This window comes from Octodon degus, unplaced genomic scaffold, assembly GCF_000260255.1.
Source record: "Octodon degus isolate 3935 unplaced genomic scaffold, OctDeg1.0 scaffold00075, whole genome shotgun sequence".
Classification (NCBI taxonomy): domain Eukaryota; kingdom Metazoa; phylum Chordata; class Mammalia; order Rodentia; family Octodontidae; genus Octodon; species Octodon degus.
Window position 1 is genome coordinate 5,278,453 of NW_004524651.1, and position 9,905 is coordinate 5,288,357.

The 9,905-nt window shown below is 34.6% G+C and overlaps 1 pseudogene; it reads left to right on the top strand.

The window, feature by feature from the left end:
• Positions 1-973: 973 nt before the first annotated feature.
• Positions 974-1,375, top strand: LOC101566845 (annotated as a pseudogene).
• Positions 1,376-9,905: the final 8,530 nt, after the last annotated feature.

The following is a 9,905-nucleotide window of genomic DNA, read 5'->3' on the forward strand; positions in this document are numbered from 1 at the left end:
ATTACATCAGGAAAACAGAATGAGCCCAAATAAATAATCTTATGCTGCACCTCAAACTCCTAGAAAAATAATAGGAAGTCAAATCCAAACCCTAAAGAAGGCAGGAAACTATAAAAATGAGAGCAGAAATAAATGCAATGGAGATGAAGAAAATCATACAAAGAATTAAGGAGTTGAAGAGTTATGTTGTTTGAAAGAATAAATAAAATTGATAAACCCCTAGCCTACCTCATTTAAAAGAAAAGGAAAGAAAAAAAATTCAAATTCATTCAATGATAAATGAAAAGGGTGAAATCACTACAGAGCCCATAGGAATTCAGAAGATTATCTATACTTATTTCCAAATCTTTACTCTCACAGAACAGAAAATACAGTTGAAATGGACTGATTCCTAGATACATATGAACTACCAAAGCTAAATCAAGAAGATATAAAAATTTTGAATAACCCAATATCACACAGTGAAATTAAAAATGTAATAAAAGAAAAATATCATAATTTGCATGAAAACATTTTGAAATGGACCCTTGCACTTTGTTGGTAGTTACATAGGCCTGAGCTTGAGACCTTCTTTCATGGAAGTTTGTGGTGCAGATGGGCCCAGGACAGGCTGCACAGCTTTCTAGATCTCCCTGGGACAGTGCAACAGGTTGAGAGTCAGAAACTGTGATTCACTACAAAACCTGCCTTTTCAGTTCTGGAGACTCACGATATGACTCTAAATCCTAAATTATGTAAAAATGAGGGAAATTTATTATTTTACACTACTTTTTACATCTGAGTACTATTCCAAGTGGCTTCATCTGCTGCTGCCTCTCTCCAACTGGTGGGCACATCTTCCTGCTCTTGTGTGCCTTGGGCTCACAGTCTTTTGGAGACCAAACGCCACACCTTCAATTAAGTTGCTGGGTTCTGATGGAGAGACATTTGAAGTTGATGTTGAAATTACCAAACAATTGTGACAATCAAGACCATGTTGGAAGATTTGGGAATGGATGATGGAGGAGATGATGACCCAGTTCCTCTGCCAAATGTTAATGCAGCAATATTTAAAAAGGTCATTCAGTGGTGTACCCGCCATGAGGATGACCCTCCTCCTGAGGATGGTGAAAACAAAGAAAAGTGAATAGATGACATCCCTGTTTGGGACCAAGAATTCCTGAAAGTTGACCAAGGAACCCTTTTTGAACTTATTCTGGCAGCAAACTACCTAGCCATCAAAGGCTCGCTTGATGTTACATATAAGACTGTTGCAAATATGATCAAGGGGGAAATTCCTGAGGAGCTTCACAAGACTTTTAATATCAAAAATGACTTTACTGAAGGGGAGGATGCCCAGATATGCAAGGAGAACCAGTGGTGTGAAGAGAAGTGAACCGTTGTGCCTGATGCTGTAACACTATAAGGATTGTTCCAAATGCTAGTTGCACTACTCTGTTTATAATTGTTAATATTAGACAAACAATAGACAAGTGCAGGAGCAAAACACTTGTATTAGCATAATACTGTCCTCATTGCATGGGCAGTTTGAGTTACAGAGTCCAAATCAATGGCTGAATCTCTTCTAGTCTGAGAAAAAGTTGCTGGTTTTCTTTACTCTGAATAAAACTGAATTGTGAATTCATAGAAAGTTGACATTTTGAGCTTTCCTTCTTTTTGTAAAGTAATTTCTACATAGGTTGTTGTCCAGTTAACTTTAGTGAGCTTTTCAAAGTTGGCATTGTAAATAAAACAACTTACAAAAGTTTTCTGCAATAGAGTTAACAAAATACTCTTTATTCAGAAGTTGGACTATTATCAACAGGAAAACCCCAACTGTTTAATTTCAGTTAAAAGGACTCTACAACAGGAATGCTGTCTTTGCTCCTTTTCATAAGAGTTTTTGTTCTTTTTGTAAATCACATTTGCCTTAATAGTGCAAATCTTTCAACATTCTGTCCTTCATTCCTGGACTTCAGATGTACAAGTGTATTTCCCTTGATCATTGGTATGTATTGGATTCAAAATAATTTGGCAGATGAAAGGAATAATACATTGAATAAATTAATACAAAATTAATCCTTACACACAGATTTTTGGTCACTTCTTTTTAAATGTGATAACATATTTCTCTCACTATCTCATTTCCCCAATGGCTTGCTTCTGAGAACTGACATTTGAGTTTCATACCTAAGAGGTACATCCACTTTTTAATTAATTTATTAGCCTGTGTTTTTATTTCAGTCATCTAAAGAGGTCAATGATTTTTTCTTACCTACCCTAGATTCCTACACATAGGAAAAAGCTCAAAATTGTTTCTCAATTTCCCCTGCTCAATGAAAAAATATTTTTAGATATTAATAAAGAAATCACTTTCTGCAATTTCTTTTTCAATTCCAGGATGAGAAAATGCTTGAGGCATTGTTGATTGACTTGACAATATGAAGAACTGAGGATTAGGGTGGTTGCATTTATTTCTCCTCCTTACTTTCATTTTTCAATTGTATTATTGTCTCATCTTTTCAAAGTTTATAATATTTATTGTGTCTTTCATAGGCACATTTCCTATACACTTAGTATTAATTTGCTATCTCAATTATTTTATTTCATAATAACAAGAAATTTTACTGTCTATTAATTTTTCACTTGGATCTGACTTTTACTACAAATCATCAAATATATCTTAAAGCACAATGGGCATAATATCTTAGTCTGTATAAATTCTAACTTAGTCAAGAATTGTATGCATTTCAGTGACTTCTTCACTTAGTTTGATATAAATGTATAGCTACATCTCCACTGCATTATATCCTCAGTGTGGTTGGGAAAATATACAAAGCCAGCTATTCTTATCCTTTTAGACATGCAATTGATTTTGTGTATGAAGATATGAAGAATTATTTCATCATCCCCCAAATTCAATATTTTAATCAGCAGCTGATTCAGAGTCCTACTGTTCTGTTACCTATTTTCCCAGGAAGATGGCATAAGATTTACATTTTTGCAAACTTAAAAAATCATAGAATAGGGCTGGTGAGATGGCTCAGTGGTCTAAAGCACCTACTTGGAACAAGCTTGGCAAAGCACAGGGACCGCGGTTCACTCCCCCAGCACCACATGCCAGCCAGCCCCGCCCCCTGGTGGGCTGAGCTGCCCCCCCCACAAATAAATAAAATTTAAAAAAAATCATAGAATAGAGCACATATAAAAAATGATAGGTTTAATGTATGAGTTCGCCACTGCATTTCTTGCTTTCCCCAAAGAGCAACTCATCTTCAGAGAAAACTGAGCAAACTGTAAATGAAGTAATCGTCTTAGAACGTCCAATACCCTGAACTTATAAGAGAGCAAACTGCTGCCCCCAAACCTGGAGAAGCAGAAGAATAGAAAGAATCGTACTTCATTAAGAGGCAAAGGTGATGCAGGAAGCAACTATTGCTATCATTCAATTGGTAATTACTAGTGGCTCCATGAAGGCCTGTATTAGAGGCACCCACATTTGTCAAGTTTTCCCTGCAGAATTCCTTACCTCTTGCTCCTCAGTGAAGATTGGAGAAAAATTCTTCATGCTTTAAGCACAAGGAGAGGAAACAATAATCACTTCAATATACACCTAAGGGTAAAGATAATAACTTCATAATATTCTGAAGTATTATTTTTTAATAGCAAAGTTACCAGACGCTAACCAATGTGATGGAAGGAAAATGCAAAACTCTGACCTTGTCTGCGCTTTTTGACTAATGTCTACTGTAAGATGCAAAAATAATGGATAAATATCTGTGAATGTTATGTCCAGGGACACAGGTTCATTAAATTTCCGAGATCTCATTATGGGACTGTAAGACTTTTCCTTCATACTACGTCAACATGGTTCTTATATAAAAGTGGGAGATTTCAGCTGAAAGCATGGCCGAGGCTCATGTTCCATTTAATTTGGAGTGCCTAGGACAACCCAAAAGTAACAGGGTAGGAAACAAGTGAAGTGGAAGCATGTCTACTTCAGTTGCTATAGCTAAATACGTCACATTTGCCTTTCAACTAAAAAATGGCAAGTCATGCTAAAAGGCGCTATAGTAAAACACTGAAGAGAAAAACATCCAAACGGAACTCAAATAGGGCAGAGATTTAGAAACTATCATACTGAGTCTTTAAAATAACTGTGATTATCAGTTGCTATATAAAAAATATAAAAATGGTAGAGGAAGAATAAATGAATGTAAATATAAAAATATTTTACTTTTATGTTCTTACTTCATTGCTCAGAATCAGTAATGACAACAATGATATATTGAGAAATTACAGTATGTGGATAAGTAAAGTGAATTATAACAATGTTGTTAGGGATGGGAGTGAGACCAGAAATACTTGTAAAATGTCCTGACTAAATGTAATTAGTTTAGTGTTATTTAAAAATAACCTTTTGTTAGATATAAATGTATACCACAAACTCTAAGGCAATTATTTGGAAATCTTGTACTGAGAGGACAAAAAAATCAAAAGAATTTTTTTTTCCAGAACCGGGGATTGAACTCAGGCCCTTGCGTTTGCCAGGGAAGCGCTTATTCCACTGAGCCATCTCCCCGACCCCAAAAGAATTAAACAACTAAAATCAAAGAAGACAGAAAGGGCAAAGATAAAAATGAAAAAAAAACCCCAGTGAATATGATAGATATTATAGATATTATTATAGCTGAATCAATTATCACTTTAAGTATGAAGGATCTCAGTATACAAATTAAAAGACAGGAAAATACAGAGTGGATTAAAATATAACAAAATGATGCTATATGCTGTCTACACAGGGCTAGCCCCCACCTCTACCCACTGCACCTAGGAGGTGAGCAGCAAAGCCTCCTCCCTGTGTACAGCCACTGCTGTCCCTTGCATTGCCATCTGTCCTCTTTCACATTAGAGTCTCATAGGAGCCAAAGTCTACTGCCCTGCTGTGGACAGAACAGCACTATGCAAGGGCCTTAAGTCGAAAGCTCCTGTGCATCATCCCGGAACCACCCCATCCCAAAACTTTTGGGGACTGCTGGTTTCTGGAAACCATTTTAAATATAAAATTGTAGACACATAAAAACTAAGGTAAACATGTTTAGAAATGTAACTGAAATATGCTGGAAATAGTAAAACATTCCCAAACAGAGCTTGGATCAAAGAAAAATCTCATTAGAAATTAAAAAATATTTTCAACGAAAATAAATGCACCAAACTTGTGTTTATCACAGTTTGTAGGATGCAATGAGAGCCATTAGTAGAAGGAAAATTAAAGCACTGAACACTTACATAACAAAAGAAGGAAGATCCCAAATTATTAGTGTAAGCTTTTATTTAGAATATTAGAAAAAAAGAAAAATGTAGACTGAAAAGAAAAAGAACAGGTTAAAAAAATATCGAGCACAAATCAATGAAATTGAAAATACAAAGGAAAAGTAATGAAACCAACAGTTAGTCCTTTCAGAAAATTGATAAAATTCATAATCTTTTAGCCACTAATCACAAAAGACAATAAGGTTACACAAATGAGTAGTGTTAGGTGTGATTGTCCATCAACATTAATCCTATGTATAACAAAATAACAAAAGTATATAAAAATTGTATCCAATTACTAAGATAATGAAATACAGCAGAGACTAGGTTTAAAAAAAAACAAGCACAGTAAAAGCTGGGCAGACATATATACAAAACTTACTCTAGGGCAGGCCAAATAGTTCAGTGGATTAAAGCACCAGCAAGCAGGCACAAGGGCTGGGGGTTCGATCCCCAGGCCTGCCATGCCAGCCCCACCCCAGGGGCTCAATGAGATGGCACTTGAGACTGGACGGGGTGGCACACACCTGTAATCCCAGCTCTTGGGAGGCTGTAAACAGGTGAATCACTATGAGTCCAATCTAGTAGAGAGACCCTGAACACCCTGTACAACCTTTCCTAAAATACAAAAAAAAAAAAAAATCATACTCTATACACAGACCTTGCACCTCATACAAAAATTAAGTTGAGATGCTCCAGAGACAAAAATTCAAAAGACAAAACAACAGTTTTGAGAAGACAGCCCAAGGTAAAGTCTGTTACTTGGCATGTAGCAATTAGTTTTTGCTATGACAACAAATACATTATCCTTGAAACAAAAAATTGATAGTTTGAATTTCATTAAAATTTATAACTTTTTCCTGTATAAAATACTCTAGGGAAATGAAAAGATAAGTTCATAAGCTGGATGTAATGAAAAAATACATATGAAATAAAGGATTTGTAATCAACATATACAAAGGACACTTAAATCTCCACAATAAAATAATAACAACCCAACTAAAAATGGGCAAAAACATGAAAGTAAACCTCACTTAAAAAATAGGTAGATAGATGACAAGTATATGAAAATATACTCATGTTCATATTTTATTATGTAATTGTAAGTAAATACAACAATGAGACACCACTATATATCAACTAATGGCTAAAATAAAACCATTTTTAAAATCTGACATCATCAAATACTGGTGAAGATATGGAGCAGTAGGAACTCCCACGTATGGCAGTTGAACATGCAGGACAATTCGGCCACTTTGGAAGACAGCTTAGTAGTGTCTTACAAAACTGAATAGTTTTACCATCCAATCCAGCAGTACTTCTAGACATCTACCCAACTGAGTTAAATGTGTCCACATGAAAATAGCAGTGTAATTTATAACCTACAAAAGGGAAAGCATCCAAGACGCCTTCATAAGGCCCAACAGAGGTCGAGGAGATAGCTCAGTAGAATAAGTGCTGGCCTGGCAAGCACAGAGTCCTGAGTTCAATCCCCAGTACCGCAAAAAAAGGCGCAACATAAAAGTTTACCCAGAATCATGTGAAATAATGATTGCTTGCATTTATTTGGTAATTCATAACTCAAAGACAAAATGTATTTTCTGTGCTACTAAGAAAGGACTCAAGGAGTTGTCTTGGAATTGTAGGAATTCAGTATTTTCTTTTCATGGGAACCCATAAACTAAATTTACCTTAATTGTGGCTCACTCATATTCACAATGTGGAATCCTGTGAGCCTTACAAAAAATAGTAAATTCACAACATCGTAGAGCAAACAAGTAAAGTTCTTTATATCACAAGTCCTTCCTTTCCCTGAAATAAAACACAAATTTGATTTTGAAAGTAATCACACCTTTGCTTTTATTTATCATTTTAACTATCTCCATTTTAATATTATTTCATTTTACTTCTTTTGATCTTCCTGTTTCTTTCATGCAATATCCTAAGTTTTTTCTCTGAGGAAGAAATTCAAATGGAATTAAATACATGAAAATATGACCCACAGCACTGGCTATTCAAAAAATGTAAATTAAAACAACACTGAGATACCATCTCACCCCAGAAAGAATGGATATCATAAAGAAATCAACCAACAACAAATGTTGGAAAAGCTGTGGGGAAAAAGAAACGCTTCTCCACTGTTGGTGACAAGGTAGACTGGTGCAACCACTATGGAAAGAATTGCGGAAACTCCTTAAAAAATAGAACTGGAGGTCCCATTTAACCAGCTGTTCCCATTCTGGGAATTTTTCCAAAAGAACTGAAAACATCATGCCACAGTGATATGTTTGCACCCGTGTTTATAGCAACACAATTTTTTCATAGCTAAATCTTGGAAAAACACAAATGCTCATCACTTCAGAAATGCATAAAAAAGTTGTGGTATTTTTATACAATGGAGTGTTACTCAGCTATAAAGAAAGATAAACTTGATGTTTTTGTAGGTAAATGGATGCAACTAGAGGCTTGCTCATAAGTGAAATAAATCAGATTCACATATATAACAGCATGTGACTCCCTAATGTAAGAGCCTGGAAGAACAAATAAAATCTGAAAAGTACAATAGAGAGTAGTAAAATGGAAAGAAACTGGACATAAGGAATAAATAGTGGAGATGGGGAAAAGGAGAAAAAATAGGGGAAAAGCAAAAGGGGAAATATCATGTAAGTACATATACAGGATGGATGAGATGATTGCACTTCTAATTTCCATCAGTTTTTAAAACTAGCAGTTAATGTTTAAAGTTTTTACTAACTCAGTATGCTAATATCTATAATCTAAGCAACTACACTGGGGATAGAAAATGTAGTATGAAAACCATGGTTAAATACTTTTCATCTTGTTCTTTTAAATGTGTATTATTAATAATAGATAAAACTCTAAGGTTTTATCTATTATTATTATACTCTTTAAAATGAATTCAAAAATAAAAAGTAAAAATGTAAAAGAAAAAATATTAAGACTTATTGAAAGGAAGAGTTAATGTTTGTTTGATCAGGCTTGCATACCTATATCTGATAAGCGGAGTACCAACTCTGAGAGTAAAAATATGTAATATAACAACCATTGTTAATTCTTTTATTGTGAAATTCTGTACCATTTATATTGTTTTATGTTGCTTTGTGTCTGTCTTTGTTCTTGTTTTTTGTTTTGGGGGATTTTTCCTCTTAAAATAAAAAAAATTAAAATGATAAGATTTTCTCATTTTATTTGAGGTGTTTATTTCCTTTTACGAATATTGCAGTTTATCTGTTTGACTGTGGAAGGGTGTAGGTTATTTTCACCTTGAGAATATGATGTCAAAGCTTGCTGTAGATATTGAACAGTATGTCTCCTAATGAACTGTATGAGTTTATCTGAGGCACAAGGGTGGAATTTTGAGTGGCATGGTATTTTCACTTTTACTGGACAATGACAGTTTTCCAGAGTAGTAACATCAATTTGTACTCCCACTCATAAATGCATTCTCTTCTGCACCATATCTTCCCAATACTTCAGACTGTAAGACCTAAGCTTAACTGTTCAGGTACATGTGCAGTCATTTTTAATTTATATGTCTATGCTTTTGTTAAAGACCACAGGTTCAGACATATGCTTCAGATTTACTCTGTGCTTTATTCCTTTTCACGTCTGTACCTTCTTCCTTTAATTCAAAATCATTAGTTGACATTTACTGAAAACATTTAAGGGACTGGGGAGTTAACTCAGTAGAATAGGTGCTTGCCTGTCAAGCACAAGGTCCTGAGTTCAATCCCCGGTACCACAAAAGAAAAAAAAAAAAAAAAAAAAAAAAAACCTACCTTCCTACTAAAAACATTTAAAATTTGACATAATGATAGTATGACATAATATTTCAGTATATTGTGTAATATTTAAATATAGTGAAACACATATATATATATTCTCAAATATTTACTTTTTTTTTTTTTTTTTTTCCAGAGCCAGGGATTGAACTCAGGCCCTTGCACTTGCCAGGGAAGCGCTTATTCCACTCAAATATTTACTTTTTTATGGAGGAAACTTTCTACCTCAAATGTACCACATACATTCTTTTATTAAATGAGAAACTTGTAGCCATTGTACCATAAGGATCTTTCATTTCACATATCTTAAATCATGATGTTTTATTGGCCATATCAGTATAGCTATTCAATTATATATATCTTAATAATTCCAGTTTCATGGAAATTGTACGTAATTCTATGTTCATTTACATAGTTAATAGTCTTTGTTCAGTTAAGCTTATGATACATATCTAAATTAAAGTATACCTGAAGCTTATACAAAAAGAAAATGGCAAAGCCAATTTAAACACAAATGCAATTGATTTTAATATTCTTATTCTTATTTTACTACTGACTTATTAAATATACAATTGTCATTCCATAAAACTTTATTTCCATTTCTTTTAAAGTTAATTCAAGGACCAGCCAAATAGCTCAGTGGATTAAAGCGCCTGCAAGAAGATGCAGGGGCCAGGGGTTAGATCTCCTGGGCCCGCCATGCTGGCCCTGCCCCTGGGGCATGCTGAGACAGCAATTGAAACTGGGTGTGGTGCAGCACGCCTGTAATCCCAGTTTTTGGGAGGCTGTAAACAGGCAGATCACTATGAG